This window comes from Candoia aspera, chromosome 2, assembly GCF_035149785.1.
Source record: "Candoia aspera isolate rCanAsp1 chromosome 2, rCanAsp1.hap2, whole genome shotgun sequence".
NCBI classification, from domain to species: domain Eukaryota; kingdom Metazoa; phylum Chordata; class Lepidosauria; order Squamata; family Boidae; genus Candoia; species Candoia aspera.
Window position 1 is genome coordinate 239,437,924 of NC_086154.1, and position 15,408 is coordinate 239,453,331.

Below are 15,408 nucleotides of genomic sequence, written 5' to 3' on the forward strand. Positions count from 1 at the left end.
TTAAAGGGAAGCTAATTTTTTCACCATGCAGTACAGTATTGGTTCTCCCACCCTGAACTGCAAACAAGTTCTGTCTTTCTTATGTATCCCGTCTGACTGGATACTGTTTGCATGACTATAATCCAAAGATAAAATGTAACTTTACCGTGTTGGGGCTTGGGATCCTTGCCCATTTACGTACCACACAGAACTTGTATCAGTCTTATGTTGACACTGTTAAATGCCAGGAGCTTAGTGAAAGCAGCCACATTTTGAACTGAAGAGCTCCCAGGCTATGTGCGCAAGTGAGACAGCGTGAGGTAAGTATTCTGTATTTTATGTCATTCTCTTACTGCAGATTTTCCCAACTGGGTATCCTCCAGATGCTGGCTGGGAAGTATAGGAGTTGTAGTTCATCACATCTGGAGAACATCACTTTCAGAATAGGGGCATTTGGCTTTGTTCTCTGACAACTTTCTACCAGGTTGATATCAGCTGGTTTAGGATGGCATTACTTTTCAGAGATGAATGTAACGACCCTTTTTACAGACTAGAAATATCCAAAGCATAAACGTTATGTGATGATCTGATAATAATAGTAACACAGCTGGAATTGTATGGTAGAATTGTTATCTAGTAGCCTGATTTTTCCTCCATTTAAATCTGTTTCTGAAGTTAGTAGCAAAGCATGAAAGTGGGTCTTCAACTATGTCTGTATGAGAAAGCTACAGATACAGGGTCGAGTGAATAGAGTGAAGACAGTTTAGCGTGTGCTTAATTCTCCTCTAAACTCAGATTGTGTCACAACATTTTGATGGAACAAAAACGGAGCTTACCCTTTAATCTCCCACCAAAAGGAAGAAGACGCAAATATACTTTTCTCGGGTCGTACTGCACCGTGTTTCTTTTGCTCAGCTTACTGGCTGGGTTCACTTAGTGTACTAAGTAATTGAACAATCAAAATTTGTTGAGCACAATTGGACAGATTTACATACTGTATTAAACCATAAATCTCTGTTTACAAACCATAACAGCTGGGTTCATTCAACACTTAAAGCCAAAACTGAATAAACTTCTTTGTGGTTTAGCTTGATATGTGGTTTGAGCTATGAAGACTTGTATCCACAATGCATGCCAGTGAATAGCAGTGGTATTGCATTTACTGTAAATCAGTGTACAGATTTTTTTTAAAAAGCAATCATACTCCAAGTACATATGCTATTCCAGTCACCATGCAATATTTTGGAGATTCTGTCTTCTTTCTTGTAATTCCAAATGTCTGATACATAGCATCAAAAGGATAAGCTGATTTTGCTATAATAGCAAAATTTATGAAATACTCATGTCTTTACCATGGAAGGAACTTTTGTGAATTACAGTCCACTTCTGTTGGAAGTGATGTACTGAATCATTTACTGTAACTTGATTTTCCAGGGTACTGCTGCAATTTGGTCTTTCTGGGCTTTGCCACAGTTACTACCAGCTGTCATAGACCACAGGATATTGCTTTATTTTGAGTCAGGCCATCAGCTTATTGAGCTGTCATCACTAAGGTACAGACTTTTTCTGTACTTGGAGATGCTGATGCTCAAACTAAGACCTTCCATGTGCAAAATATGCTCTGTCACAGTGCTATCTTACCTCCCTGAAGATGTTTCTTCCTCTGCCAGTATAGGCTTGTCTGGAAGAAGAAACTCAGAGCGTTTCTCAGCAAAAAAAAAAAAAAAGATTGCCCCACCAAAACCAATCTAAAGCCATATTGTGAGTTCAAATGGTTATAGCAAATTAGTAAATTGATTATCTCTTTAGTTCCTGTTCTGGTCTCCCTCATGTTCTCTCTCAGGGAGGGAGGACTGTGAATATGAATTAAGGGAGTGACCTTTTCTTGAACACTTTTTTTTCCATGTCCGCATTGACAGAAGGTCTGTCTTGCCATTAGATAATTAGGGAGGCTGCCTGAAGTGGCAAATACATTGCAGGTACTGTAAAAAGTAGATCAAGTTGTTGCCACAAGGCCTATTCTACATTGTGCCCTCAAATGTGGTGGAAGAAGCATGTTCTGAAGAAAGATTTGACTGCCAGTCCTGCGACCTCTGTACCTTGAATGGGGCATTACTTTGCCTTTTGTCTCAGGCAGTAAAATGTCATGATATAGTCCTGATCGTTGTGTAGGTTCTGGTGAGACATCTTAACGTGCCCAAAGTTATGAGCATGGAACTGGGACTCCTCATGTGACACTACTAGGACTGTGATGCTCAACCAAGGCCAGTCCAAGGCAAGTTGCTACCTAAAGCAGAGCTATCCCCCAACACCCCCATACATAAGCCAACTAGACTGGCAGCTGAAATCTTATATCAACAGGAAAGCACCCTTCCATCCACCTGAAGGGAGCAAACAATTTAGGATGTTAGGTAAGGAACATTCAACTTCCAGTGTGGGGAAACTCTGCCTTAGGTAGCTGCTTCAGTCTAGCTATTGGTGGGCCTATTCTGGCTTTGCATAGAAATTGTGACAATATGCATGCTTCTGTTTACTCAGATAACTGCTCCTGGTGTACTTAAAGCCATTCTGTTTTTATTGGTGTCATTGAAGCCTACAGACAAAAAACATATTGTGTGAGTCATCCCTTCTACAGTGCAAGAATAATCAAAGGGCATGTTCATGGGATGACTTGCAGCTTAATATAAGAACAGACTCAGAAGAATCGTTGTGTTATAGATCATGACAAACATGTCTGTAGAGTTAGTTTTGTGGGTAATGGACATGCAAAACCATAACTTGATGGTTGTAATGATTGCCTATTCTAAACACCATCAGACTCATAAGCAGGATCACAAAGATATCTGATTTATTAAAGAATAGTATACAGGTTCACAAAGAAAGCTGAGAATGGAAAAAGCGCGCCAAATGCAAACTAAAAAACCCTCAGTACAAACGAGAACCCTCCCCCCGTAGAATCTTCCCAGGCTCACAATCCCAGGTGCTCCTAACGGCTTCTGATGGTCCGCGGGAAAAGTCCTTGAGCAGAGCACATAACCGAAACACATTCCATTGAAATGAACATAGATACAGAGCTTGGTACAAGGTTTCACAGCAGCCCCCTCCCAACAGAAACACGCGTCAGCACCATGGCATGTGAAACGTTACGATGTACAGTGCACATTGAAACAGTGAACATGACAATGGTACAGTCCTCAAATGATAAGTGTGACAGGTTTGAAGCATCCAGATCACCCATGACTTTTGTTTCATGAGAAATTATTGTTCATTATCATTAAGCGTTGTTTCTTTGCTTTTTCAGTTTCCAGATCCATGTAAATCTTTTGCAGCTGCATAATAATTATTGGCTTATGTTCAGATTGTGACCCACCAAGACACTCAAATCTTTTTCACATGTACTCAGTAGTCTCCTCTGTCCTATAATATGCCTTAGGTTTTTCCTATCCTTTGTATTTGCCCTTGTTCATCCTGCTGGGTTCAGTTCATTGCTCCAGCTTGTCAAAATCATTGTTGAATCTTGATAATATTCTCCAAGGCAGTGTTTCTCAACCTCACCAAGTTTAAGCTGCATGGACTTCAACTTTCAGAATTCCCCAGCCAGCTGTCCAAGCAGCTAAAAGTTCCTGAGGTTGAGAAACACTGCTCTAAGGTGTTTGCTATTATCTTTATTTTTGTCTCATCCATAAATCTCTTCATCCAAATAATGTATAAATATGGTGAACAGCACAGGGCTCAGAACAGAACTCTGCATTAGTCTACTCAACACTTCCAGCTTAATTGGGAGCCATTGACATACACTTTTTGGGTATGATTTTTCAACCAGCTCTGTATTCATCAAATGTTTCTGTAGTTTGGCCCACATTTTGCCAATTTCTCTACTACAATCTCCTGGAAGACTTTGTCAAATGCTTTGCTGGAGGCAGGATGCACTATGTCCACCACATTCCCATGGTTAACCTAAACTGATCATTCTATCCAGAATGGAATGCCGGGTGATTTGGCATGACTTGTTTTGAAAAATCCATGCTGACTTCTACCAAGCAATGCATTCTTTGACATGCACACAAACCAACTGCTTAATAATTGTTCCAGAGTTTTGTCCTGTATTAACATCAAGCTGACTGATCTATAGTTACTGTAAGTGGGTCCCCTTTTTTCTCTTTTTGAAGATACTGTATGGACATTTACCCTTAAATCTGCTGGGACTCTGCTTCTCCTCAAAGAGTACTCAAAGGCTTCAATATGACATCTGCAGACTCCTTCAAGACTCTCAAATGCAATTGGCCTAGTCCTGGAGACTTAAACGTATTCATAATAGACGGGCCCTACTATGGATTGCTACTGTTTCCTTTTGTTGCTTATTCTGCTTAGATCCATTTGAACACAGCCCCACTTTGGGAAGAATGTCAAAGCCAAGTATAAGTTGGGGTGCTCTGTTCTTTTCCCATCACTTATTCGTATCCTACAATCTTCTAGCAGCAGAATTATGTCTTCTTTTTTCTTTTACCACTGACATACCCAAGAAAGTCTTTTTTGTTACTTTTAGTTTTCCTTGCAAATGTAACTTCCTTTTGAATTTTGGCCTTTCAGACTTTCTTTCTGCAGATGTTAGCTTCTTGCTGGAATACTTCCTTGGTGATTACACCCGTCTTTCATTTCCTATGCATGTCCTTTTTAACTCTTAGATCTGTTGAAGCTGCTTTATGCATCCATTCTGCCAATTAACAGATGTTTTATCCATGGGTTAAAGCACACACTGGAATAAAAACACAAACTGTTACGGGAGGAATGTATTCACTATTGATTGATGTTGGGGAAAAATTGTAACAGCAACAACAGTGGGTTTCCCTTCACTAGATGTGTTCAAGTGGAGCCTAAACAGCTAACTAACTGGGATGCTTTAATTTGGATATCTGTACTGAACAGGGGGGTTGCATTCAGTGACCCAAATTATCCCTTCCAATTCTAGGATTCAGTGATTCCCTTCTATCATTCAAGAAAAAAGGGCTTCCAGTTTCAATCTGTGCAATGCTTGCTGTTTTATTGGTGGCCACATGGTTGAGCTATTGTGTAACCAAGTGTACACCTTCCAATATAAACAAAAATTTTGAAAGCTCTGAATTAGAATAAAATTAGCTAGCATTCATGAAAAAAATGTGGCAACTGACCTTTGGCTGGCTGAGTTTGGGTCAGGTGAAAAGGCATCACTGATCAGTAGGATACTCCAGCCCTTATTAATGTTATTGTGAACAAGCAGTCACACAGTCCAGGCTGAATAAAGTTGCCTAGGCTTTTTGGGGAATAATGGCCTTTCCAGCTTTTGTGGTAGCATGCTGAGAGATGTATTCTAAGAAGTAGGTGGGATTAGAAAAGAAGTGGGTGGGATCAAATTTCATTACATTTAAATAAAATTGACTGTGAATATGATTGCTACCTGTATACTAATTTCCCTGTTTGTTTCATTAAAAAAATGAAATAGAAATGCAAAAGTTGGTGAGAACTTTGGAAGGGTCTATGGAAGTCACACCAGCTTTTAAGGGTCAGGTTGTATAGTCCTGGGGATTCATTAGATTCTTTGTACCATTTCATTTTCTGAAGGGCTGCTCAGGTTTTGAGACATATCTTGAGGTCCTCTGCGCGTGTTGAGGTCTCCATAGCTTGAGGTCCTCTGCATCTGTTGATATCTTCATAGTTTGAGATCCTCTGCATGTGTTGAGGAGACTATCCAGCAATGATAGTCTTAACACATCCAAAGGGTACCAAACAAATAAGGCTTTTTTGAGAAGTTTGATGAGGCTGACAGGGATTTGCAGTCAGATGGCTAGTAATATATTCACAGATGTACCTTTTCATATACAGTGTGTCCTACAATTTCTCTTGCTTTCCAGGCTGGAAAAAGAAATTGGCCATATGCCCTAACTTCTCTATTTCAAAGGCTTCCAGGAGAACAGTTCTGTATTCTGCGTCCTCTATTATGAAACAGTTTACTAGTCACAAACTATTTGAAAAGTCAAACCATAAGAAAGCAAGCAAGGGATCATTATCAGTTAGCAGCTGGATAGTAATGGGACAATTAGATATTGTGACTTCTTCAGAAAAGGTTTTGGGAGCAGTGTTAGATTGCATGATGGCATGTGGTGCCTGAAAAGCTGAAACAGTGTCAGGGCTAAGATATTGCAGATGTGACAGTGGCATCAGCAAAGAGATCAAGCTGGCCCGGAAAGTAGCAATTTTGTAAGTAAAATGAACAATGAACAGGTTAATCAAGAAGTCATCGTCATTGTAGTCTTAACATCTACATTTTAAAACAAGTCTGCTTCATGATACCTACAGTGATGACAGAGAAGCATACATGCTATGGTTTGGCAGAAAGGAGTTCCGATTTGTTCTTTTCAGTCCATCTTTCCATGTCACCATCTATTACTAGATTATGTGGTTTGTATACACCTGCCTGAATATTAATGTAAGGTATAATGGAAAGTGATGCTACCTTGTTAAATAAATGTTAAGGGCCATAGTAAAATAGAGGCTCACAATGATTATTTTCAGAGAGGTTGTCTAGACTGGGGTTGATTACAGAACATGTTAAGAGTTCTGACTGTTGTTTTGTTTTGTTTTGTTTTGTTTTGTTTTTCATTGCACTATCATATCCCAGAAGAGGGAAATAGGAAAGTGATAATTCATTTTGCTCTACTGGGAGCAAAGTGCTTTTAGAATTATCTTTGCTGTTCCTGTGTTAAAGCTTTTGAATCCTGTGTGATTTCTTTATATTTCTTTATATTCTTTATATTCCATAAAAACCTTCTTTTCAGCCTATTGTGTTAGGTTACTTTTAATTTCCCAAATTATTAGGAAGTGAACAAAAGCATGCTTCACATCTTCTAGGGCATTTCATTAATGCTAGGCTAGGAAGCTGATTAGGTGATCCTGGAGAAGAGATCTAGCAATCTTCTTGTGCAGTTTATGCCTGGATCCAGCAGTAGAAGATAAAAATGGAGAGAATAGTTTTCTTTTTAGAATAGAAAAAACAGAAAGTTCCCTGAGTCTTTACTGCAGAAGCTAACTCATTGCAAAGAGAATTTTCTCTCCGTGTTTGCTATTAAATGTGCTTCGTGATGAAAATTAAGATATTTTCCCCTCTATATCTCCCTTTTACTGTCAAACCAAGTTGTTAAAATTCCTAAGCGCATTTGCTCTTGATTCTGTTCATTAGGCACTTTCTGTATAAAATACAAAGTAATATGTAGAAATTACTGTGGAGGACTGTCCTCTGATTGAAAGTCCAGTTTTAAGATAATGCAAGTTGCCATTTACAAATAGCGCCAAGTAGACAGATGAAGCTGGCATAGTCTGCTCCTCCATATTTTCCAAGAAAGCCTAAGAATACAGTGACATTCTCTGGTTGGAGCATGGAGGTGGCCAAGGGACATGCGTGATCTGCTGTTATACCCAATCTATTTATCATCCAATCATTTCTCTGGTAGTCTATCCTCCAGTTGCCCAGAAACTGCAATTGTGTTTTTTTTGGGGGGGGGGGGCGGTCATATTTTTATAATTTATTTTGATTGCATTTAATCTTCTCATGCTTCGACATCATCAGGGAATTCTTGGGATTTTTGAAACTGGAAATAATGGGAAAATGGGTAATAAAAAGAAAAAATACACAGCATTTTTGGCTATCTTGCAGCAATAAGGTAAATTCTGAAACATCATAGAAATAAGCTCAGTAGAAAACCCAGAGTACTGTAGGAATGGAGCACAGAAATGAAACTATGAATATTTTAGAAAAACTGAAAGACATATTTCAACACAATCTTATTTACTTATTAAAATTATAATTTCACTAAATACTACCTAACTTTCTGAACAATTATCTGACTTGTTTACACATTGGCTAAGCTGTGATTTATTTTACTGTGGCTTAGTGAATAGATCATAATTAACTGGGTTTACATTATCTGCTAAGCATAAACCCTGCTTTATAAATTGCAGAGGCTGGATTCATGCAACAGGCTAAATCATATATTGAATGCAAATGCATATTGGAAGCATACAATGTGCTAAGCTAAAACTACATAGACACCTGACAAGTTAATGTGATTTATGAATTTAGCTTTGTGTGCCTCAGCTGAGATGCAAAGCTGAGGATCTTGATGATGAAGAATAGGTGGCATTCCTGAAATATCATGAGGGAGAAAATAGCTTGGTCTTGGTTTGGGAAGATTCTACCACATATTGGAGGAAAAGATGTAGAGAAGAGAGTAGAAACTGAGAGAGAATTGCAAGGTGTTAGTGAAAAAATTAAGGAATACTTGAGCACGAAAGAGAAAAATTTGTGGATACTTGTACAGTAGTATCAGGTTGGGGGTATGTAAGCATTTGTGCAAATTGGACTTAAATCAGTAAATTTTGGAAGAAGGACATAAGACTGTGGAGATACTAGAATTTTCCTGAGCTGGAGGTCATTCTGTAAGTCCTTCATTACTGTTGCATATTTAGTACTAGTTGGAGAAAGAATTACATTCAAATGCCTAATGCATATGCATAAAATCAGATAAGATGGTATTTTTAGAGTATGACCATTTTGATTTACTATGTAATTCTTTATCATGATTTTCTGTTTTGCTTTTAATAAGTATAAGTAGCACCTAAAAGGAAAACCTATCGTGTATTCATGTATTCTGTGTTTTAGCAGCTATAGTAAAGGCAATTTTGGATTTGTGTGTGTGTTCAAAAAAAAAAAAAGTTAGAAAGAAAACACGTCCACGTACGTGACCAGCTTCCTTACATTTCTTCAAATGTACCTAAAATTACAAGCAGAGAACTGGCTGCTGGCAGCTTGTTTTGCTGGAAACGAAAGAGCTGCTGAATATTAAAATAAGAATTTGTCTTAGAGCCAAATGGTTGAAGGCTTATGGTGCGTGTCCATCATGTCTGAGAGAAGGCAGGTGCAATGCAACAATAGTAAATGTTTGCTTGCTGGAGAACTGGCTGGCTACTTTTTGAGTATAGTTAATGTATGCATGCAGGGACTGGTTAGCTTCTAAGAATCAGATGGTCTGTAGGAAAGTTAATTTCAAACCAGAAACTTTCTTAGACTCCCTGCAATTGCATGCTACAGTGAACCCCCAATGATATAATCTGATGTTGAAAGGAATCTGTGGGAATGATCCAGCTCTTTGGGCTCATCTTATGCCCCACCTCTGGCCTTCCTTCTATTTTCCTTGGTCTCTTTATTTCCTATCCCAGGAATTACAGATTTCCAGAAAATTGGCTATGCTTGCTGGGACTGATGGGAGTTGAAGCTGTCGCCTCAGCCTTAATTTTATATGGAGGATTAATGAACTGACAATGATTTTTATATCTGAGTGCTGAGGATGGTCAGCTTGTACAAAATGGCTGCCTCTTCTATGCGTATTTCCGCAGAAAATCTTGACCTTTCCATTGTCCAGTCCTTATAATGTCTCTGAGCATAAAAATCTAATCCTATTAGGCTACAGCTCCTTGTTCTTATGTGAGAATAAAACCCATCAATCATGGACAGATTTACATTTGGGAAAAAAAACATGCATGGGATACGCTAACCATATTCCATTATGATTTATAAACCAACTAAGAACTTAAGAAGAGTCTTGCTGGATCCAGGCCGAGGGTTAGGGTTACAGATGCATTCAGAAGTCAGAATCGTGGACAGGAGGGTGATAGCTGTTGCACCCTAGCAGCTGCACCCTAGCAGTTGATACTCATCCCATGATACCTGTGATTCTCAGGAAAGGAGACGGCCATCAGGAACAGCTACTGGTAGCCTGATCTTCCATGAATTTCTTCAATCCCTCTTGAAAACCATCTAAATTGATTAAAACCATTTGATGATCAAAAATCATCACAGCATCATATGGCAAAATATTCTACAGTTTAACTATGCATTATTGAACTATTCAGCAAGGTTTGCATGGTAACATTCATGTTTTTAAACATCAAAGTTACCCAGAAAATTATGAACAGTGTAGAATGAATACAAATATTGTCTATTTGTACAAACTATCCTAGCCAGCGCTACCATTAGGCAATTGCCCTAGGCAACAGTAGCAGCCTAAAGTCTGCTGTTTCTGGGTCTCCAATCATTCATGTCTCTAGTCGCCAGTTACATGGTACCATGGGTCATTTCCTATAACCCCTAAGCTAACCAGCTGCCTCTGTGCTCAGCGTAAGATTCTGTCCCACAGCCAGTGTGGAAGCAACATTAGCTGCCAATCCAGTTGGCTTTTAGACAAGAATAGATATTGGAGCCATCTTGGCCTTTAACTCAGGTAGCGCAATGTCCCAGCCATCTTGAACATTAACAATCCTATTAAAAATAAAGCCAATTTTCATAAACCAATACAAATTCATTTCATTTATCTTTGGTGAACAAGTGGCTTGTTCTTACTGATTTCTGAGAATCCAGGGAAGGATTTTGCACCAGCACCAACAGAAAGTAGCTCTGGATATAAAATGAGAATGCAAGGAACCTGAACTGACCCTCTGAGCCTCACTTGCTGCTTGCCAAGGTGGATGATAAAAAATAATGGCCACTGAAGTACAGGATGGCTCGGAGCAAATGAAATCTCTGCTTGCTTCAGGCTGCACCAGTGGAGGTGTTAGGTATTCATGCTGGCAGTTATTATTTGTTCCAGCCTCATGTCTTCCAGGAAAACAGGCACTGCTAGGTTGCAAAAAGTGTTCCATTAATTTCCCTTGCTAGCAATATTCCACAGGGTTAAACTGGAGTGTGATGCTGGTGCTGCCTATTCTTTGTGGACAGGCATGGGGATGGGGAAATTTAACACATACATTTTCTCTATTTTCCAGGGCCCAGATTAAAATAGAATGCATAAGTTGTGGCAATCAATCATAAAGCAAAACATTGTTAGCCAAAACCTAAGCACATTAGACTTAGGGGCAACATGTGAACACAGCCAATGTATTGCAAATTTGTATTACCTTCCTCAACGTCTTTTAATAAACAAGACATGTGCACACAAACCAATCAGTGTCAGTATGACTATCAGATATGTAAAATTATGTTGCTATGTTTCTTAAATGTTAATAAACTTGTCAATAAAATGAGGTAAAATGCCCTTTTTAATGGGGTGACTATAGGGGCCATTGTCTTGGCCTTAAATACAAATAGAAGGGAAGGACCCATCCAAAGTCTGTTCAGTAATTAAAAAACAGAAAAACTCATCAGTGAAAGGCAGTAAAAAAAATAAATTGGTTAAAGAATAAGCCCAAGAGTTATTTAAATATTTTGGGTTTCCCCATGCATTCCTGTTTTCTGGGTCACTGACTTGGGTGGACAAAAACAACCGAGGAGAAACTATATATAAACAGAATGCAACCATCAACACATCACCAGCTGTCCCCAGGGCCCTTGTCTAAACTCTTGTGTAATATTCTTTCCAGCCCAATGGAAGGTCATGAAAAAGTATGTCAGGGGGCTCAGGACTCTCTTTGTCAGCAGGATAATGAAAGCAGAACAGAATAAGACCACATCTGCTGGGGTGTTGGGGGGCAGAAGCTGGACGCAGAGAGATTACATTTGAAAATGGGCCAGATCAAGTCAGGAGCTGAAAATGAAAAAGAAAAAAAATCCAGGACACCCCCCTCCCCCGGCTTTATTCTTAAGGTCCTGTGCTCCTTGTTCTTTCTAGTGATGTGACCCAAAGCAGAACTGACACACACACAAACACCCCTTGTTTTTTCAAAACAACTATTTACCTGATGATGAAGGAAGGGGAGATACAGTACATTTCAAGTTACCCATAACCTTTTCCTTGCTCTCTTCCCTTCCTTTGTCCATTTTGTTATGGTGGAATATGAGCACAGAAGCCTGTACAGAAATGCAACAGAATTTTTGATATAAATACATCTAATGCGATTCACTTAATTCTCAAACTACAGTAGGATCCTGCAGACTTGGGCAATGATTTCCTTTCTTGATAAGACATGAGAAGTGCCAAATGTTGGTAGTGGGTTGTAGAATTAAACTGAAATGTGGTTGAGATGCCCTTATTCAGTAACAAAACCCTCCCTTTAGCATAGCACAAATTTCAAGGAAGTAAGACGCTTGTTTTCTAGGCTTAACACCCCCGCTGCCCCAGAACATCAATTTTTTAAAATTTATTCCATAAAAGCAATGTCAAACTCCAAGTTATTACCCACAGTAAATGACAATTTATTTTGGATTGATATGGTGATAATAAATATAAATTGAGTTTCTCTGAACAAAGTTGGAGATCCAGTGCATTTGAACCACCATTATTAAGAAGTCAGTGCAACAGACATCACATTGTTGTTTGTTGCTTAGTTCTTTCCGTTTAAATATCAATGGAAATGATTATTGAGAGTTATTTGTGAGTAAAGTAATAACCCAATTCTTGCATTTTCACAAGACATGACAAATTTAATTTTCCTTCCTTACAAATTCTGTTTAATACAAGTAATCAATCTGATATTATTTTTAATTAAATCTCAACTATTAAATGCAATGAAAATCTAAATGTTTCTACTCGCCCTTTACTTATCTATAACCAAACTGGGCTTTAACAATTTCTCATTCAGACACAAATAGAGCTACATGCAAAATCTCTGATTAGGCATAATTAATATATCCAAATACTATTTCGGTATTTGCCAGAATATGTGAAGAATTAAAATTTGGTAGAGACTAGATGATGTATGTACATTGGTTGTGCCTCTTAACATTCATCCATCTTGCTCCTTCCTCTTCTTAATTTCTCATGTTGAGGGAAAGCTGTTGTACTTACGCTTACTTGAAAGTGCACACAACAATTTTCTTGATTCAGAGCTCATGAAGCAGGGCCTTAGATCAAGCTATATTTGCATTCAGGCAAACATTGAGTACAGCTTCCTTCAGATCTTTTTGCTGAGGGACAGGACAGGGAGGGGCAGATGGGGCATGAAGACATAGGAGCTGAAGCCAGAGTACTCCCTTGTTTTACACTTGCTTTGTTGTTTGGATTGCCATATTGTAATTTATGTATAGTTACTTTTGTACTTGTCCCAGTTTTTAAAAAAAAATTATGTCACTCTTATTGTTGTAAGCTGCCCAGAGTCAGTTGGAGTCAGGCAGCATCCACACTGAATAAATAAGAAATAAAATAAAACAGAGTGAGTTCCCCCATCCTTTTCTGTCTGCCTGAACAGTGTTCCAGACACTACTTTTGAATGGGCTCATAATCCTTGAATCCTCCAGTAGGTAAAGGGTTAATTATGTGTAAATCTTCCATCTGCAAATACATTAATGTTGTGGCACAGGGCTGGGCAGAGGGCACTGAATTACAGGGCTGGTCTTTCCACTTGACAGAGTTAAGGTGACTACCTCAGCCAAGTGAATTTGAGCATCACTAAAGGAGTGCAGATAGTTGTTTTTAATATTTTTTTTAACTTGTGGGAAATTTTACATCAAGAATCAGCATCATTTGGTTGACCTTGGTTACTCTATATCTTGACTGGACTTGCTTCTCTGCTTCAGTTAGAAAAAACCTGGATTCTGCATGAGAAAGTAGGATAATATCTTACTTTATCTTACCTTGAAAGATATAACAGTTTTTCCAAATCTAACCTGCACAGGTCTTTATGCTTATCTTTTGTATAGCCTTAAATGATAGCCCATCTTGTTGATTGGCAGACTATGACTTTTCATGATGGACAGAATGTCATAAAACCTACTGTTAAGGTGAAGCAAAAGATAGCATGTCCTTCAGCAGTGAGGAATCATGAGTCTTCCAGATGCTGCTAGGACCATGGTGATGCTGCCTTGGTCAGCTAGGCCAACTAGAAGTTGTAGTTTACCAACAGGTAGAGTCGGTATAGGTTTCCCACCCCTGAGATATTTGGTGATGAACAAGAGGTTTGAAAGAAAAGCATTTAAAGATGTAAGTGTGATATTTTTGTACAGCACTCACAATGCACAGCAGTGCATCTATTCCATTATCAAATATTTGAACAATAAATAGCATTCTCCTCACCCCCTTAGCTCAAGATGATACATCAGCTGACAGAATTTCCTTTCAGATCTTTTAGATTTCAGTTCTGTGACTTGAGTAATCTGTATTATGACTGTGTTTCTGTAATCAAGGATGAATTAACTATAAGGCGTATAATTTGCTGAGCAGTGCAAGGGCAGAATTAGAATTGTAAGATTGTTTGATCCAGACATTGCCTTATGACAATATGAAACCTCCATTATAGGAAGTTTAGTATCCAATGAGACTGGCTATGGTTCATGAAGCTTTCACATGGAGGTGTTCTTCTGGGGCTGCTATCAAAATGCTATGGATTGAGGCTGTAGCTTTCTGCCTACAAAGCTTGTATTGTCTCAGAACTGCATGACCTCATACCTTGCTTCATTTACAACAGTGTTTCTCAACTTTGGCCACTTTAAGATGTGTGGACTTCAACTCCCAGAATTCCTGATGCTGGCTGGGGAATTCTGGGAGTTGAAGTCCACACATCTTAAAGTGGCCAAGGTTGAGAAACACTGATTTAGAGGATGTGCTAGGAAGGGTTACATATAAAGATGATTAGAAACTGGAGGGTCATTGCCACAAACATGACAGTTGTCTTATCAGCTTATTCTCTATGCCTTACTAATCTTCATTTTTTTTTCTGGTGGATGGGTTTTATTATTTGTTACATTTTATTACTGAATATGTATATATGACCTATAACACATGTTTCCTTGGCTTTTTACAAAAGAAATAACAATCACAATACAATGTTATGTAAATCAAACCTGCAAACACTATAAAAGCATACGTTTCTAAAAGTAAGTGATACAGAAGATAAAACCTGAACTATTTTAAAAAGTATTTCTGAAAGGAAAGTCTTTATTTGACACTGAAAATACAAACAGAAGTAGCAATAAATGAAGATCTGTTGGGAGGCTGTATGTGACGATAATCACCTCTTTTCATTTGATAGAGTTTTTCAGAGCAGAGACTCAGAAAAAGCTCTTGAACTTAGGGTAAGGTCCATCTGGATGAAGACAACCTAACTTCAAATCATACAGGACTTTTGAGTCTGTTCTTTTCTTTTTGGGAAAGGATCCCTAAGGGTTGCAAGGGAGCATCACAGTGACCTCACAGGTGGTGGGACTAGGGTTTCTTTAAAATCAGCTTTGGTTTTGAATGGTGATGGCACAATATATGAGGGTTGCCAAACAGGACTGGAGAAAGCTACTGCAGTCTATAGGCACTTTAGATTGGATCCTAAAATTGGAGCAGTTGATCATATACAGGTGTAATGCAGCCATGCTAAATTAAATTATATTCCAAATGTGGTGAACTGAGTGATATTCATTTGTTGAGGACTATAATAGTGTAATTTATGTTGCAGCTGGATTTACCTACTAGACACATATAT

At 38.5% G+C, this 15,408-nt stretch overlaps 1 long non-coding RNA gene across 1 annotated transcript in view; it reads left to right on the forward strand.

Moving 5' to 3' along the window:
* Nucleotides 1-213: 213 nt before the first annotated feature.
* The window catches only part of LOC134491706 (uncharacterized), a 169,749-nt gene continuing 154,554 nt past the window's right edge, over nucleotides 214-15,408 (forward strand). Inside the window, exon 1 of the long non-coding RNA XR_010067352.1 lies at nucleotides 214-299. This is a non-coding gene — a long non-coding RNA (uncharacterized LOC134491706). The remainder of the gene's footprint in view (nucleotides 300-15,408) is intronic.